The sequence below is a fragment of the Protopterus annectens genome, chromosome 6.part0, assembly GCF_019279795.1.
Source record: "Protopterus annectens isolate FY-2018-M chromosome 6.part0, PAN1.0, whole genome shotgun sequence".
Lineage (NCBI taxonomy): Eukaryota > Metazoa > Chordata > Ceratodontiformes > Protopteridae > Protopterus > Protopterus annectens.
In genome coordinates this window covers 1,935,135,770-1,935,150,339 of record NC_056737.1, presented here as the reverse complement: position 1 = coordinate 1,935,150,339, position 14,570 = coordinate 1,935,135,770, and the positions used below count along the sequence as shown (strand labels likewise).

At 41.8% G+C, this 14,570-nt stretch overlaps 1 protein-coding gene across 2 annotated transcripts in view; it reads left to right on the top strand.

Annotated features, from left to right (window-relative positions):
* Positions 1-14,570, top strand: part of DUSP19 (dual specificity phosphatase 19) — a 290,006-nt gene that overhangs the window by 135,325 nt on the left and 140,111 nt on the right. The gene's annotated exons all lie outside the window — the stretch shown is intronic.

Genomic DNA, 14,570 nt, shown 5'->3' with positions numbered 1-14,570 from the left:
TACTAAGGATAAGAGCAATAGAAAGGGTACCATCTATGGAACAAGGCCAAGGATTTTACTCCAGACTATTCCTTGTACCAAGAAAAGAAACTCAATGGAGGCCTATTCTCGACTTGTCCGCACTGAACACATATCTCATTGTACCAAATTTCAAGATGCTGACCTTACAGCAACTTCTTCCCATGTTGGGCAAGGAGTCTTGGCTGGTGACTCTAGATCTCAAGGAGGCATACCTGCACGTCCCTATAAGACCAGATTGCAGAAGACACCTCAGATTTTTTGCAGGATCAGAGCATTATCAATTCTCAGCATTGCCCTTTGGCTTATCTACTGCGCCCAGAGTATTCACGAAATGCCTGGCATCAGTAATTGCACATTGCAGGCTTCAGGGAATTCAAATCTACCCATACCTGGATGACTGCCTAATACAAGCGGACAACAAGACAAAAATAATAAAGGATTTGGCCTATGTCATACAACTGTTACAAGCCTTGGGATACACAGTCAACATACAGAAGTCAAGACTAGTGCCATCCCAAAGGATAACATTTTTGGGTGCAGAACTGGACACAATAACTCAGATGGCTTTTCTCACAGAAGAAAAACAAAAGCAACTACCAGTCTACTTCATGGCATTGACAAGACAAGCTCAGCTTACTGCAAGGAAAGTCCTGCAGGCCCTGGGTTACATGGCATCTTGCATAATCTTGATCCCACATGCCAGGCTGCATATGAGAAAATTACAATGGTACCTAAGGAATGTATGGTCTCAACACAGACACAGTCTAGAAACCATGATACCAATCATTCCATGCCTGAAAAAAGAATTCCTGTGGTGGGCTCAGGCCTGCCAGTCCAACAGAGGATTGCCTTTCCACAAACCACAACCAAGACAGACCATCACCACGGATGCCTCAGACCTAGGCTGGGGGGCACACATGGAAGGCAAGTGTATCCAAGGCCTATGGTCTCAAGACCAGCTGAATCTACACATAAATCTAAAGGAGATGCTGGCAGTGAAGCATGCAATCGAGGCATTCAAATCATTCCTCCAGCAAGGACACCTGCTGATAAGGACAGACAATACCACAGTCATGTGGTACATCAACAAACAGGGAGGCACGCATTCCTACCCTTTGTGCCGGATGGCAATGGACCTGTGGAACCTAGGTCTGAATCTCAACATTCAACTGCAGGCCAGATTTGTACCGGGAAAAGAGAATACACTAGCAGACAGCTGAAGCAGGACTACCACGGATGCTCACGAATGGATGCTGCATCCAGACATCTTCAGAAACATAACAAAGAAATGGGGAATGCCAGAGATAGACCTGTTCGCCTCCCCACTCAACCACCAACTGAAGAAATTCTGCTCAAGACAATATCACCCACAAGCCTGGAGGGTGGACTCCCTTTCTTTCAGCTGGAAGGCCCTGACAGTTTATGCCTTTCCACCTCTTCCATTGATGTACAAAGTTCTATTGAAGATCGGGGAGGAACAGCCAAAGCTCCAGACTGGCCAAGGCAGCATTGGTTCCCGCTACTGAGAAGCATGGCTCGGACGAACACATGGCCTCTACCTCTAAGGCCTTTACTTCTAACGCAGAACAACTACAGGACCCTGCATCCAAACCTGAAAACACTGCAGCTAACTGCCTGGAAAATTGCATAAAACAAAACCAATCTGTTTTATCTCAGAGGGTCAAGGACATTATCCTGGAGGCTCGCAGACCCTCCACAAGAAAAACATACTCGGCCAAATGGAAGAGATTCCTCATTTGGAGTGCATCAAAGGGAACAAATGTCACATTGGCAAACCTAGCACACATCCTAGAATACTTAGCAGAACTGTTCCACAATGGCCTGTCCTATTCTTCCATTAAGATTCATGCTTCAGCAATTTCAGCAGAGTACAACATGGATCCTCCTATCTTCTCTCACCCTCTCCTCAGACAATTTTTAAGAGGGATCAAAAATGTAAAACCTCCAAGGAAACCACCTCTGCCTGCATGGGATCTCAATTTTGTGCTGGAAAAATTAATACTCCCCCCTTTTGAACCAGCAGCATCAGCAGACTTACAGTTCTTATCTTGGAAAACTGCTTTCCTTCTAGCAATCACTTCAGCAAGAAGGGTATCCGAGTTACAGGCATTAATGGCAGTGCAGCCTTTCCTTATGTTTCACCAGGATAGAGTGTCTCTGAGAACCAATCCTACTTTCATGCCAAAGGTGGTATCCAGGGTATCCTTGAACAAAGCTATTCATTTACCTATGTTTTTCCCTAACCCACAGAACAGGGGGGAAAAACGACTGCACACCTTGGATGTACACAGACAACTGCGCTACTATCTGGACAGAACTAAAACCAGCAGAAAAACTGACCAGCTTCTGGTAGCATATGCAACAGGAGTGCAAGGAAAAGCAATTTCCAAACAGACAATTTCAAAATGGGTAGGAAATTGCATTCGATTCTGCTACTCTTTTCATGGAAAGGCAACTCCTGAAAATATCAGGCCTCACTCCACAAAAGCCACAGCCACCACTACAGCTTTCCTACGAGGAGTGGCTACCAAAGACATTTTAGAAGCTGCTACTTGGAGCTCCGTGCATACATTTGCCAAGCATTACAATCTTCCTTTATACTCCAGATCCAGAGCAGGTTTTGCAACTGCAGTTTTGCAAGGGATCTTAACTACACCATCATTATCTTAGTGCCTCCTCCCCCAGTTTGGCTGTGGTATTCTACCCATATGTTATGAATGCAGATGCATCCTTGAAGGACATAGTACAGTTTTGTACCTACCATAAATGTAGATGTCCGATAGGTATGCATCTGCAGTCAGGATTACCCACCCTCCTTCCCCTCTGTGGTATTCCTAGGGTACTTACCCCTCTTTTAGCTAGCTGGGGGAATCTATTATGGTGTATTTGTTTGTATGTATATATGTATATATATTTGTTGCTTTCTACTGTTTGGAATTTTCTACTTTAAATCCAAATTTAGCCTTCCTAGAGGGCACCTGGCATCTGGGGCAAGAAACACTGAGGAAAATGGCGTCGGCTGATGCCTTTATACCCCAGGAGCTATGACGTCGGGTGAAGTGCGACATCAGCCGAGGCCAGACCCAGACTTTGGAATCCGGCCGACCGAAGGGCTGCCTGTGGCAGGACAACCCATATGTTATGACTGCAGATGCATACCTATCGGACATCTACATTTATGGTAGGTACAAAACTGTACTTTATGGATGTTATTTTGGAGGCCAGGAGGTCCAGCACCAGAAAATCTTATGCAGAAAAACGGAAGAGATTCTGTGCTTGGAACCAAGCGCAGACAATTGACTCGCTTGAACCAAATATTCCTCAGATTTTGCAATACCTAACTGAGATGCTGGACAAAGGCCTATCCTTCTCATCAGTTAAGATCCATGCCTCTGCCATTTCAGCTCATTACAATATGGAACCACCTATTTTCTCTCATCCACTGCTAAGACTGTTTCTCAGAGGGGCCAGAAACATAAGACCTACAAGGAGAGCTCCAATTCCTACATGGGACCTCAATTTTTGTCTTGGAAAAGCTCACTCTGCCTCCTTTTGAGCCTGCCAATACAGCAGAGATAAAATGCTTGTCATGGAAAACCACTCTTCTCCTAGCAATAACTTCAGCAAGAAGAGTCTCAGAGTTACATGCGCTAATGGCTGTGGAATCTTTTATTATTTTCCATCAGGACAGGGTTTCTCTAAGGACAAACCCGACATTTATGCCTAAGGTAGTGTCCAGCGTGGCTCTTAACCAAACCATACATTTGCCTACTTTTTATCCAAACCCACAGAATAAGGGAGAGACACTTCTGCATACTTTAGACATACACAGACCGCTACGCTTTTACTTGGACAAGACTAAAGCCTTCAGAAAGTCTGAGCAACTCTTAGTGGCATATGCTGCAGGTTCCCAAGGAAAAGCCATTTCAAAACAGACTATTTTAAAATGGATAGCCCATTGCATTAGTTTCTGCTATTCTCAACATGGCAAGTCAGTGCCCAAGGGCATTAGGCCACATTCTACCAGAGCAGCAGCCACTTCAGCAACCTTCCTCAGAGGAGTACCAACCAAGGATATTTTGGAGGCTGCAACATGGACTTCAGTGCACACTTTTACAAAGCATTACCATTTACCTCTCTACTCTAAATCCAGAGCAGGCTTTGCCACTGCAGTTCTGCAGGGCCTCATAGCCACTCCAAACTCTATTTAGGCCCAGCTGCCCTACCTCAGCTTTGGGATTCAACCCAAGTGTAATGACTGCAACAGTGAAACACGATGAACATAGTACAGTTGTGTACCTACCATAAATGTAGATGTTCGAGTGTATTCAATGTTGCAGTCCAGGTTACCCTCCCTCCATCCCCCTTTCTCTTTGCTGGGACTCATCTATACCTATCTATCCTATACAACTTATGTGGTGTATTTGCTTGTAGATGTAGGTTATGTGCATGCTTTTTTATGGTCATAATTTTTACAGCCTACCCTTTTGGGGGCACCTGACATCTGGGGCAAGAAAAACTGAAGAAAATGGCGTCGGCTCCATCTTTTATACCCCTGGCGCACTGACGTCAGGGAAGAGGCGACAGCAACTGACACCAGACCAGGACTTTGGAATTCAGGCCAACTGCGGGTAGCCTGCCAGCAGGATAACCCAAGTGTAATGACTGCAACAGTGAATACACTCGAACATCTACATTTATGGTAGGTACACAGCTGTACTTTCAGAACCTGACTAGGTGCAGATAGAGCCATTCCTAGCATCCTTAGAATCCCTGCTGCAGTGCACTGGTGTGTCATGCTGACATCACCCCCTCCTTCAGCCTTTATGCAGATGCATGACGCGTACGTCATATACGTGTGTCACTTTGCAGTATCCCATACACTGAACACCACATGTTACAGCCTAGACCCAGCTGATAATGTGGACTACTGTAATGACTTATGCCGTAGTGCATCTCTGCAGCAGTTGCCATTGGCCTACAGGTGTATACACTGGTATTGCACTGTATATGGGTGTTGGTCTGAACATGTCCCTATTGTAGGCCATGTCTCCCACCATTATGTTACTCCCTGTGGACACATTCTGCAATGACAGGATGTTAGCATCATGCAGTTATCTGGCATACCCTTCCAATACCCCATCATGGGTCACCCCTGTGACACCGTGCATTTCACAGCAACAGTACGTGCACTTGTACAGCTTGCATTCATGTACAGCATGCATTCATGGTAGGTGTGTTAGATGTGTGCATGGAATATACCATCGCCACTACATGCCCGGTGTGTTGGCAAGCATCTACATAAGCCATACTCACCATCTACAGGCTGCTGCCTTGGTGGTATCCCAGAGGAATCTACATAAGAGGGTGTGAGATGCAGGGTCAGTGGCCACACCTGTGGCAGTGTTACAGGGTGGGTGCAGTATTACAGTACATCAGTGGTACATTTCCACAATACTACCACATCTGGACATCTGTTTATCACGACATTGCACCAACACAATATATCTATGACATGTCAGATATGCATGTTCTACCTGTACCGATGCAGATGTACACACAACAGTGGTCTACTGATGTGCCCAGTGTCCTTACCTGCACGCTCCTTGGCCGGTGTGTTGGTGCCAGCCACCTACACAAAGATGTCCAGCGGTTGGTGTCTGGCCGGACGGGCAAGTGCCACAAGGCTGGCCAGGAGCTCCTCCACACATGTCGGGGGGGGGATGGATGGCATGCCCCCCCCCCCGTGGCGAGGTGATCCCCCCAGACTGCAGCAGCACGCCGATGGGCATTGCGAAGCTGGTCAATACAATGATGCCGGACCTGCTCATACCTGCGGTTGTGCAGTCTGACATCATTGACCATGTGGACTAGGTCGTTCTACAGAGTGGTCCACTCCTGCTGTTCATGGGCAGCCCTGCCAAACAGCACTGGGTAGTGTTGGATCAGGTGTGATATAAGCACATCATTCTCTGCCGTTTTTATAGGTGGGCAAGTGTGCATGTGATATCTTGGCTGAAAGACATAAAGATGGAAACAGGGATGAGCAACTCATACAGCAAGGTTACCTCAGTTTGTAATACACATCTCTGTCATCCCCCCCCCCAACCAGATCAGCTTCAACAAACTGTACACACAACTCATTAGGTATGGCAACAGCTTACCTACTAGTGGGACAGATATTGTATTGTACCACACTTTCTGCTATGTGATTGTAGTCATGTTCCCTGTGTGGACACTGTCATTGCTGGCCTGTTACAGACTATTCACCTGCATGCCATTGTCAGGACCACTATGGTTCCATATATGCTAGTGGTATGGCTGCTTTGGGATTGCTGCACATCTGACATTCTCAAATCCCTAAGGGTATGTTGCAGACTATCCTGTGACACCAGCGACTTGCTTAGTGTATGACAACAGTTTTCTACATATGGGCCTGTGTTCCAGCCTCTGTCCTCCACCTACATACCAAGCTTTGCATATATGACATGCTGTCAGAGGTTGTTTTGTAGTGGGCTGTGAGTATGTCATGCTGCCATTCCTGCCATCAGTCCACTGCTGTTGTATCCCCCACACATGCGGTGGGGTTGGGGCCAAATATGTGTGGGCTTCACCTACACAATACATGTGTGCCCTTATGCACTCCAGAGGCCAGTGTATGTAACAGTGGTATATGGCCCTGTATTATTGAGTCTAGGGGGGATGCACCATAACTAACCTAGGCTGTTACAACATGTGAGAGTATCAGGGGTGAGCTGCCTTAAGGTATCTGGATGTACATTGCCATACAATTCATCTATATTTAAATTAATTACATAGCTTGGGTTAATGCAGGCCTACTGCCTCGTGCCATACTGTTCTGTTTGTCAGTGTACTTGTGATGGTGTCAGTTATGCCTTGTTATGTAACCAGTACATCCCATTGTGTCACCTGAGGTCTTTACCACGTAGTGATTGTGTACAGAGTGTAGATAGAGGCTGCTGAACTATACATCTGCATTACTTACTGTTGATTGTTTGGTATCCTGTGGCCCAGTCTGTCTTTACTATAGTACTATTTGGAGGGCTCGGCCTGGACAGCAACATTTGTAAACCTTTCCAGACTATTGTATTAGTATAACTGTTTCACAGTTGCATTACTCTCTTTATATGGATGTCAGTGTCTAAACAGCTATATTTCATGGCATATACAACTGTAATAGTAAACAAATAAAGGTTTCCCATGATCTCTTTGTGAGTATATGTTGCAGGCAACGATTGTCATTTGTATGAGTGGCTCATACAGTGTCCATCTGTTAAGGTGTTAACTGTAGGCATAGTGTCTGTTCCATGTTGTGTGCACCTTCCTCATATGTATCTTACTATACATATCTCTGTGGGTGTATGTGTAGTCATATACGTATATATATATATATATATATATATATATATATATATATATATATATTTTTTTTATATATATATATATATATATATATATATATATGTGTGTGTGTATATATATATATATATATATATATATATATATATATCTACATATATAGATATGTTGTATCTGTTTAGATATTAATATATTTACACACACACACACACATACATCTACATGTTGGAATACATTCTCTGTACTGTTGAATGACTGGGCTGGATGATACGTTTGTGAATACATTGGGGTTATATATATCTGACATGGCTTAGTGGTAAATCACTTTGTCTATGGTGTGCAGGGTCCTGTGTTTGATCCTTGCAGAGGCTGTTTATTTTGTTGCTGGGCAGAACAAGAGCCATTGGATACAGAGTAATTAAGGCACGTTTGAGCAGTTGTAAGCGGGTTTGAGTGGAGGTAAGCACTGCTAACTTCCGGTTACAGTTTCTTATACTTGGGTAGCTTCTAATTTGCTTAACCAGTGTAGGCATTGCTTACTACTGCGCAAATAGGCTTAAACCCGCTTACTGCTGCTTAAAAGTGCTTATTCCCGCTTACCCCCGCGCTAATTTCTTTAAAAGAAAAGAAAAAGGGGTTGATAGGAAAGTGGTGAAAAAAAGGGCACAAAGAGGGAAAGACAACTTATAATTATTCATTACAATTTACCAACTCATTTCCAATTTTCCTACATTTTCTACACATCAAATCACATTCCTTTGCTTCATGTCCCATTTTTCCACAAACAAAGCTTTTTTTCCGTATTAGAATTGCTTATTAAATGATCATTCTTTCCACAGGAAAAAAAAAGTTTTTGGCTGTCCTTTATATCTTACAAAACATCTATTTCCTTCAACATTTATTACACTTGGAATATGTACAATCTTTTCATTTTCAAAATTACCCCACAATCTGACCCCCACAATCCATAAACCTCTGCCAGCATATATTTTAGCAGTGTCCAAAACTTCTTTGCATACAGTTTTGAAATAGTCTTTCAGTGCTTCTTTATCCATCTCAGTTCTAAATTGTACAGCAGTTGTTTTTTTGTCTCTGCATTAAAAGTGTGCACTACATAAGAATTCCAAGGACTACAATTTTTTTTTTCAAATTTCTCTAAGAAACTTTCCATATATTGTCCGGTCTCAAAAACGATATTACAGTAAGTCTCTCTGTTAAGATGAATAAAAGCTCATACCTCATTAGATGATATTCCCAAAGCTTCAATAACTGTGTCCTATACCTTATGTCTTTCAAGTTATATTTCCTCCTTACTGCTAAGCCATACAACAAACTTTTTTTCTCCTTCTACCTCTTATTCGCTTCTTGCCTTTTTCACCATCCTTGCATATGATATATTTTTTTCTCTTTTGTAATTTCTCTCACCTTCTGTTACTGCGTTTTGTCCATAATATTGCCCCACAATGCTGCTGTTTCACTTTCTGGTTCTCTTTAAATGATCATTTCCCTTGGATATCCATCCAGCAGCCCTCCCAATTGGAGGGTTGTAACCATACACTCCAACTTCGGCAGAGAAAACGGATCTCTTTGAAACAAGTACTGAGTCCAGTGAAAGTTCGAGTTACTTTCTTTTCACCATTCTCCTTCACTTCAGCCTTCTCCTGCTTCCTCAGCAACTCAAACTGATCCTTCGATTTCATTTTCCTTATATGACCAACAACTTTCTGATTCCGCTTCCTTCTGTGAACTCTCCTCTTCCTTCTGCCACTCGCCGTCACACTTACACACTGCCTCCAGCTTCCTTCCAGTTTCTCTGAGCTGCCTATGCACTCTGAACGGAAACTGTAAGTGTAACAGTGCATAGTGTCCCTGTACGCTTCGAAAAATAGTAGGGTTTTTTTCCTGGTGCCTTGACCAAATTACTCATAGTCAGTATTTTTTATTTATTTTTTTGTGACTGGGGCATGACATAAGGGTAAAGATGAGACTGACGATTCATTCATACTTATAGAAAATTGTCTGGTCTTGACAGCAGGGATGTAGGTGGGAGGATAAATTTATAAGTGTTTAGTGATCAGAGGATATAAATGGGAAAGAGCATTAAATGCTGTATATGTTCTGTGTTTTCTGCATAATGCAGTAGGTGCAGAGGTTAAGGTTGCAAGCAGGAATTCCTATGGCACATTAATTCCCTTAGCCTTCATTCGGCGTTTGGGTTTAGCATAATGGTTGAGGTGTTTAACTTACAGACCCAAGGTGCAGAATCTGATTCTTACAGGAGTTACGGGTTGGTATAATGGTTAAGGTGTTTACATCACAGACACTGGGTAGAGAGTTTGATTATCACCATTGGGAAAGAAACTCACTAGGCTTAAAATAACCCTAGTACTTAGCTATAAACCTATAATTCTTATTTATTCAGTGGATGGAGGTATAAGAGGAAAGAAAAAATGCCCCCCTCAATTATTTGAATGACAAAAAACATTAAAAGAGGAAGGATGGGTTGGGAGTTATCATTCCATAGAGTGTAACTGGGGCACAACAGAAAGGGAGATGGGAGTGAAATTATTTGTACATTTGTGTTTGGAATAATGAAATGGTAGTGAGATGTTTGGTGGGGGATAGTCTGTTAAATTAGATCTATGATCTGGGAATGACTACTGACAGGTTACCTGGTATACATTGTAAAGGCATGACAATGGAAGCAAATTGGGACTAAACATACATTGTGCATGGAGCATGGTGATTATGTTATGATATTTGGAAAAGACAAACCAGATAAGCACTAGTATAGCAAAAGACCCAACTTTAACAAATGTTAAGCACCCCCTGATTCACTTGCTAAGGCAAGTCTCATGCTAGACAGTCAAATCTGCAGTACAGTCTAGCAAAGACAGTGGCAGAATAAAAAAACAGATGTGCTTCTACCTGCTCTTCATACAGTTAACGTGTCCCTGATTCCATTTATTCCACCTACTTTTTAACTTTATAAGAGGATGTGTGTTCGCCTGTATTTTCTAAAGGACACAAAGTCTAAAACTCAAATATATGTCACTGCTTAGTGACTTCAGTCCACAGTGATTCGTCAGAAAACCACAAGAGTTTGTGAGGAAATTACCAATTTTTTACACTGTCTTTCTGACAGTGCTCACAAAGTGCTTTACGACTTTGAAAGCTGAAAAAACACTGGCCCTTTTTTCCTTTGTAACTAGTAGTAGGTGGAGCAGATAAAGCTCCATGCACTACAAAGAATTATGATCAGGTTTTCGATCATAACCCTTTATTATTTGTTCTTGACATACATGCCAAGAAACTCACCTTTTCAACTTTGCTGTAGAGATGAATTTGCTTCCACGTTTTGAACACATAAGCAGGGTTTGATCAGCAGCCTGATTATAATCCTGTATACTAAAAACATCCCAGCCGTTAAGTAGTGAGTATAATTTAATTTCATTTTTGCTTTAATACTAATTTCAGACTGGCTTTGTTAATTTTGAATTACTGAGTTAAGACTGAAAAGCAGTCTTCGTTTTTATTAAAATATTTGTTATTAACTGCCAGCCTAATCTGTAATTGCATGTGAATTTAGGGTAGTGTAATATAGCTTGCCATTGGAAAATAAATTACTTTAATGTATATATTTACTCTAAAGGCAAACATGTGGCAAGTGTTTTTTTTTTCTTCCATGTCCTAGCACTTCTACTCTGTACCAGTTGTCTTCCTAAACCTTGGGGGTTTTGTTTTGACCACTTATTGTACTATTTAAACTTCCTGGTCTGCTTACCGCTTGCACTCCAGTGGCCTTAGCAAAGATTTTTGTTCTTATTCTACTACATCAGTAACTATTGTTTGAGGGAATTTTCAGAGAAGATTTTACATTTACAGTACAGGGTGGTGGTTTATTGCTTACGAGCCATCATAGCTGAAGTAGTAGTAGAGATAAGGGAAAGAAGTGGGTATGCTTTTACAAGTGTGGACTAATGGTGTGGTTGTCAGACCTTTGGGGCATCGATCTGAGGCAGTTAGTAGAACAGAGAGGGATGACAGTGGGGAGATGAGGGAGCTTAGGCTGATCACATGGTAAGCAAGGCATGAGGTGATAGTGGAAAAGACTGAAGGCTGAAAGTTAGGAGTAGGCCATGAAATGAGGCTTTTAGAGTTATAGTATTGATGTCTGGACTTGTGGAGTGGTAAATGTGGGCAGGTGTAAGCAGGTGATTTGAAGGTTGAGAAGGTCAGGCAGGAGTCGGGTAGAGAGAGAAAGATAGGAACCATGACATGGTTAACTTGGTTGTCTCACGAGAGGGATAGAAACCTTTTGTGGCTCATATGGTCACCAATAACTTATAAGAAGAGACAGTTGATGTGTCAGCAAGTAGGTCCAAGGAGGTGGCAGAGTGACAGCAGGATAGATGTTTGGAGATGGTATTCTCAAAACTCCAGCCTGTGCAACCAGCCAACACATTGATGAAGAAGAGGGTTAGGGAGTGTAAATACTGGTTACGGAGTGAGCAGTGGAGAGATGCTTCAGGATGGGGAGAAATGTTATACAGAGATTACCCTTTGCAAGTATAGGCTCTGTCAGAGTCGAGAAAGGATAGTGATGCTTACAGCTGGGTTTGAAAAGGCACATCAACATTATTCTTTCTTAAAATTAAGATGTAAGGGGAGGACATTTCACAGAAGCAACAGCGATATGTGCTCAAACACTAGGCATAGGAAAAAATGGACATTGTAGCAAAGAGACAAACAAGGATGATTAAGCTTGGCTGGATAGTATTACTTTGCAGTGCAAGGCATCTATAGAAGAAAATGAGGGAGCTGGAAGTAGTTGTACAGGAAGAGGCAGTTAGATATTCCTGTTTTCACTGAAATACCAGTCAATTTGAGGGGAGACATGGAGATGCCAAGATAGAGGAGGATTGGATGGAGGATGAATAGTGCTCTACAAGAGACAGTGCATCAAATTCAATCTTAAGAGGATGAATACCACTCATGAAAGGGGAGAGAAAACAGGCAGGATCAGAAATAAAAGTAAGAATCTTTATTAAAAATCAGAGAGAATGCTGGTAGAGTGACACAATGTATCCTGTCTGTACACATCAGGATCGGAGGGTGATAGACTGGAGATGAGAATAAAGAAGTGGGGGTCAGAAGAGTAAGGCTGCACACTCAAGGGGGATCAGAATTTGCCAGGTGCAGGCTGGGAGATTCAAAATTTATTCTGAAGAAGGAGTGAGGTTTGACTCTGGTCTTGGAACATGTGGGGTTTTTTTTTCACTTAGAATGAGACTACCACAGAAGGGGAAGAATTTTTGTTCTAGTTCTGATCAAGTCAAAGTGATCAAGTCAAAGGAGCTTAGATATGTCAAGGTTAAGGCACTAGTAGAAAACAGTTTTATCAACCCATTGTGTGGTTTAGTGTAGTAAGACACCAAGGAAAACGACAGTGGTGTGGAACTTCAGGGGGTTATTCTATTGAGCTGAGAGAGTTAGTCAGAGTTGTTAAGAGATGGAGGCAAATGGATAAGGTCATTATGCATTAGAAATGGTCAAGAAGAGGATATTGAAGGCAGCAAACCAGGGCAAATTGTACAACTTTTTTATCTCTTCTCCCACTGCCTGTCTGTCATCAGCCTCCTCCCAACCATTTGGGCCATTCATTCCCCCCATTACTGGGATAGTGGGTTGGCTGTTGTCTAGACAGTCATCAGGAATGGTTCAAGATTTTTTTATGCCCTATTCCTATATGCACATTCCTTGCGACAGCCTATAGGTAGAACATGCAGTGGACGTCAATGCTGCAACTCCTGTCACCTTTGCAAAGATATGGCAACAGCAGGACTGCCATGCCCATCCACAGGGGACACTAAATGGTTGTTTACCCCATTCTTCATCAGGGAGATCAATATGAGTCCTGGAGCTTGGGCTTCTTCCCTCCATCATTAGAATGCTTGTATGTATCCTGTCAGTCTGTGCTGCTATTTTCTTGGCATCATACATGCTCAGTAGCTGGGGCAAGATATGCTATTTTCCTGCAGGGAGGCAGAATGGTGGCCTAGCTCTGGCTGGTTAAAAAGCCACCTCCATTGAAGGATGCTTCCATCTCCTTGTGGAGTTTTTTTTTCTTTGGTTGTGGGGTGTTATGCAATGAAAATTCTATACCTGCTCACCCTGACTCAACATCTCTCTCTCTCTCTATATATATATATATATATATATATATATATATATATATGTATATGTATATATATATATATATATATATGTGTATGTATGTATATATATATATATATATATATATATATATATATATTTTTTTTTAGTTTTTTTGTTCATGTTTTATTCCACAGAAGTACTGTCTCATTAGAAATTAATATGCTTTTTGGAGTATGGGTTAATGGTTAAAAATAACTTTAGTTTGTCAGCTAGATAAAAAGGCACATGGGTTATGTAGCATGCTTGATAGTACATATATATACCTTAATTATCTAAGATTTGGGTATGCTTGAAGGTATGAGCTTCTTCTTGTAATGGTGATTTGAGCCTAGTGCCTCGTTTTAATATTTTAATATGTTAGTGATTTATTCATGCATCTCGAAGCACTGACTTAAAGACGCTGTTTAAGGAAACGTGATAATTTTTCCGTTTTCTTTTTAGTCAGAGTTAATGTTTGCCTCTAGCTTAGCTACAGCCTTTGCTTTTCATTTTGCCGAAACTGAGTTAAATTTATAAAAAATATATATAAGTAAAGTGTGATCAGGGTCCTCGTAATTATTATATATATACTGAGGATCCATAATCATCTGTGCAAGAAGTTTTTTAGTTATGACCTGTACAGTCCTTCCTGACTACTGTGTCTTTTGACTGCTAGGCTTGTGTTGATGATTTCTTCACCAAATACTATTCTATCATGTATTTCATGGGAGATTTAGTATAAGGAAAGCTTTACATTTTAATTGTCAGGTAATGAAAGTTACCGTTTTGTGTTTACAAAGGGAACATTAGCATTTGACATGACCGAAAGAAACATGGTGCAGTTTCTTAGCGTATGTAGATAATTTTGGTTTTGTTTTTTATGCTTTGTGTATATATATAGCAATGAGATGTCTGCAGCACAATGAAAACCTTTAATGCTTAGCAACGCA